This window comes from Crocodylus porosus, unplaced genomic scaffold (assembly GCF_001723895.1).
Source record: "Crocodylus porosus isolate Cpor-Errol unplaced genomic scaffold, CroPor_comp1, whole genome shotgun sequence".
NCBI classification, from domain to species: Eukaryota; Metazoa; Chordata; order Crocodylia; family Crocodylidae; genus Crocodylus; species Crocodylus porosus.
Genome location: NW_017728951.1, coordinates 36,215,101 through 36,219,846, shown reverse-complemented (window position 1 = coordinate 36,219,846; position 4,746 = coordinate 36,215,101). Strand labels below are relative to the sequence as shown.

General features: G+C 56.1%; 1 long non-coding RNA gene across 1 annotated transcript; it reads right to left on the bottom strand.

Moving 5' to 3' along the window:
- Window positions 1-1,078: 1,078 nt before the first annotated feature.
- Window positions 1,079-2,237, bottom strand: LOC109323945. Its single transcript, XR_002104795.1, has 3 exons — window positions 2,059-2,237; window positions 1,351-1,413; window positions 1,079-1,170 (listed from the first exon to the last, which is right to left on the bottom strand). It is a non-coding gene; the product is annotated as an uncharacterized LOC109323945 (long non-coding RNA).
- Between the last annotated feature and the right edge of the window lie 2,509 nt (window positions 2,238-4,746).

Here is a 4,746-nt window from a genome sequence, read left to right as displayed (position 1 = left end):
ATGCGGGACACTTACCTGCAGCCCAGGATCTCGGCCGATCTCCAGAGGAGCAATGGGCCAACCAAGCGGGGGAAGGCAGGAGCAACCCCAGGAGCGCCGCGGGATCCTAAAGTGAGTGTTGGGGAGGCGGGCGTGGAGGACGTCGAGGAAAGGGGTGAAGAGCCGAGGACAACCTGGCAGGAGGGTAATCGGGGCGGGATCACCGCCGGTACATTTGGACATTGATGGAGGGGTCTGAGCCTATTGGGAAGCAGCAGTTAGAAGGGAGTGCCCTCCCCACCTGTAAGGGTCCAGGGACGGGGAGTTGGTGGTGGGTCGGTGATAGGAGTCGTAAGTACTCCAGAGTCCCTGAGTTAAGGGAACAGAGACCAGGGGCGTGCCCCATGGTGGGGCTTGTGGGGAGACTTCTACAGAGGCGACGGCAAAGGTCCCTCACAGGATAGGGTTAGGGCATATGGCACTACCAGGGTTAGTAGTGTCCCCCGTTATTGGCCCTGAGACATAGAGCGGCAGCAGAGGCCTGCAGGGAAAACCACAGACAACGATAAGACAGTGCATCGAAGGTGGCGTGAGGCCGGGGTGTAGGGGTGGCGGAGCCCTGTGAGCAACTGTTAGGCCTAGCCCAGGCCACCGAGGGACCCGCAAACTAGCCCCGCCTACTGAGGAACATCAAGTCATGACAGACGAGAACAGGGTTGGCAGCGCGGGAGGAAGAACTACCTCGGCGACGAACAGGCCCAGAAGGGGCGGAGGCAACCGCAAGGAGATCAGAGCCGTTCCAGGGCACCTGGGGGAAGCCTGGTGGTCGCACAGATAATTTACACCATTGAATGACCTTCCACATAGAATTAATATGAGCTTTGGAAGTTTCATGATCGGCAATATCTTGCAATGCTTCTCCAGTTACAGTGCCCATTGATAAATGTTTGTTTTCCCTTACTACGGTCAGGGAATAATTTGCAAACGTAATGGTAGTTAAACTTTATTGGTTTCTAAAAAAATTAACCAAATTCTCATTTCTGTCATCCCATTTTTCTTCATCCTCAGAAAATGGGACTTTCATTCTGCCCAGACCCTTCTGGGTGTGCAGGGTGCTCGGTCCTTCTGGGCCACAGATCTCTTCCTTGGAGCCTCCTCCTTGACCCTGCTCTTAGGCCTTCTGTCCAGGCCCTAGGAGAGAAGGAGAGGGGACAGTCACCCTGCCGGCAGTGCCCTCCACTGACACTGAGGGTCTGAGCCCCTCACATCTGAGGGCCCATAATGGAGGCCTGGCAGGGGGCCCTACACAGTGCCCTAGCCCCTGGATTCAGCCCAACCCTGCCCTGGGGAACTGCCAGTCAGGGGACCTACCACTCCCTGCACAACCAGGCTGGGCAGCTTCTGTCTATGTCGCAGGGTCTCGGGGTGGAGCAGCTGTAGAAGGGAAGAATGGGAGAGTTGGTAGGAGGAGCAGTGAGTGCCTGCTGGGGACATGGCCTCACATGTATGCACACACCAGCATGAGTTCACAAGTATATATACACACTGCACCCCACTGGACACATGCATCCACCCCAGATCAACACCTTTGCACCTCTAGACGTCTCCCCAGAGCACATGGACGTGCCCATGCTACCACCCCTCAAGCACACGTCTGTACAAACCCAGGGCTTGTGAGAAAATCCCTCCATAGTCCATGCCTCCTTTCCCCCTTCTCTATCAGACAGATACCAGAGGTCCTAGTACTGGGAGATGCCCAGAGGCAGAGAAGTCCCAGTCTGGCCTCTCAGGGCACTTGGGGATGTGGACCTCTTTGGGGAGAGGATTTCAGACTGCTCAGCCAGGGCAGGGCACAGGGAAGGCCTGGCCAGGACTGGATTGGTCCCCATGGCCAGAGCAGGTGTTTGTACATGGCAGGGCAGAGGGTGCTGTCTCCTCCTGTGACTGCAGTGTGAGCTTTGGTTAGGGAGTGCATGCTGGGTCAGGGGGCAGGTGCGGGGCAGGGAGGGCCCAGCAAGTTATCACCTGAATGTCCAAGGCTCAGGGCAAAGCTCTGCCAGCACCCTCACAGCCACTCACCTGGCTCTTGTCCTTGCGCACATCACTGGTCCCAATGTCTTCTCCCTCTTCCTGTTGGCATGGTGGGTACACCAGCAGGGGGGGGCGCACCCAGGCTGGTCTGTTACTTTGCCTCAGTCTGCCAGGAGGAGGCTGCAGGGTCACCTGCACCCCAGATCCTCCTGGTATCTGCAGCTGGGGCAGCTGGGGGATGAGAAGAGCTGCTCAGCAGAAGTTCCCTTGCCACACCTTTCCTTCAGCAGCCTGCAATCCACTCCCTGCACCCACAGGGAAACTTTCGGGCCCTTCCAAGCTTGCACTGACCCAGCACCTGGTTTCCAAATCTCTCACCCACCAACAGCCAACAGCATCTCTGCTACCAGAAGAGCTCTGCTCAGACCGTGCCTGGGTACATAGAGGGCCCTGGGGAGGACTCTGGCAGTTCATGCCCCAGTCGCGGACCACAGCCATGGTCACAGAGCAAGAGGCTTCATGGTGTGAAGTACTGCTCAGCTGGGCCAGAGAGCTTTGGCTGAAGAGCCAAGAGGGCAGGGAGTGGGGAAAGAGCAACCCCAGCCAGCACCACAAGCACACCATACCCCCATGCCAGCAGGAGTCTGAAGCACCAGGAACTCCCATGCCAGCCTCACACCTCTTTGCAAAACCCCAAGGTGTTGCTGGCTCTTTACCTGCACTGGGCAGTCTCTTGGCTGTCTCCCCCTGCTGCCTGGGCCAGACCAGCTGGTCGGAAATGGGAGAGTGATGGGAACGAGCTGCCAAGTGCTGAGACCACGAGGCCCTGGGGACCTGAGCTCTTCCCTACCGATCATCACTAAGATCTCTACTAAACTGTCTATATCTAGCTAAAGTTTATCTCCTCCTTCTATCTGTTTTCCTAACTACTATCTCCTTTAGTATCTCTAAACTCTCTACAACCTACTCTCTATCTAATCTAATTTAATTTATCTAATCTAATCTCTAAACTCTAACCTCTCTCAAACAAAACCTCTCCCTACACCTCAGCTGATCTCAGGTTATGCTGAGACTGACCAGAAAGCACCAGGGGCTAGGATTTATTTCCTGCCCATCCCTGGTCTCCGTGACGATGAAGTGACATGGGCGCTCCATCACAAAGCAGCTTGTATCAGGCCCTGTACATGGAAGTTGGGCAGGGACCCTGGGCCACATCCTGCTTCCTCTCCTACCCTCCCTTGACTACAAAAGGCCTCTCATGGGCCTCAGGTGTCCAAGGATGATCTGATTCTGCCCTAAACCATTAACACTAAGTGGGTCCTTCTCCCCTCCATGGGAAGACACTGACTCAGGCTCAGGTGGGCACAAGGAATCATGGGCATGGAGTTTCAGGGTCTGCAGCAGGCTGGAGTGGGACCCCATGGAGATCGGAGAGTCCTAGCAGAGCTGGGCTGGCGAGGCCCTCAGGAAGGCTCATTTAGTATAGACACTGCTCAGGGCAGGATCAGTCCTGTCTGAACTCCTCTAGACAGGAGCTGGTTCAAACATGCTCAGCAGCCCCCAAGCAGATAGAAGACAGATCTCCCCCAGCAAAGGAGGCCACCCCCTCTCTGTGCTGAACTAACCTGGGGACCCTGCACCCTCCCACCGCATGGGCATTACCTACTGTCCCCAGGCACCTCCTGCCAGCAGGGCTCCATCAATCACCCTGCAGAAAGTCTCTGATGGGCACAATGAGCAGGATCAGGAAGAGCAGGGCCCCCAGGATGGAGCCCACGATGAGTCCCACCCACGCTGCACCTGCAGGCAAGGCGCACACCTGTCACCTACTCCCATGGGCCATGTAGGGAGCATGTGCCTTCCCCCCACCCAGCACCTGTCTGATAAGCCCCTACACACCCTGGCACAGGGCAGAACTCACATCACCCAACCCAGAGCCCCCCTGCTCCAGGTCTCATTTGTTAAAATGATGTCTTCTGAAAGTTTTTATCTGTACAGCTGTCAACAGCTCCACCAAACTCGTTAAGTGGCCCTCCAGCCAAAATAGCTGCCCACCCCTGATCTAAACTCTACCATCAGCCCTGACACAACATAAACCTAACACTCTAACCTGCCACAGGGAAAGCAGGGGGACTGCAGCAGCCAATATCTTGCTTCTATGAAATGGTATCAATATTTGTGCAAGAGGTCCTGGGCAGGGGGCCACACTCCCATTACAGAGGAAGACAAACCCCCCACAGCCCGTGGAAATCTGACCATGGGGTAAAATGCCTTCCTGACCCCAGGTCTGACCCTGAGCAGAGGGGCAACATCCTCTAGCCAGGAACCTCCAGCCTTGCTCCTAGCAGGAGAATCAGCACACCGTAGTTGAAGTCCCCAGCCTTAGCTGTAGCCATCACCCAGTCCCTATGAGGGAGGCTTAAAAACACCCTGACATATGTAGGTATCACTACACCTAGACCATCCCTGAGCAGTGGCTGTCCAACCTCTTCCTCAGCACCTCCAGTCTTCTGACTCCTCCATCTCACTTCATCCAAGTGAGATGGAGGAGTGCCCACAGCTCACTTGGAAGTGGTGAACAAGATGGACTTCATAGTCTTAGGAGGCCAGTAGTGCGAGACGTGGTTTGTGGCTGAGCTGGTCTGGCCTGGGGGCCTTGCCTGGCTGCAGGGTGATTTCCTGGGGGGCTCAGGGCAGGGGGTTGGCAAGCTTCTGGCAGGGGACAGGGCAGGGCAG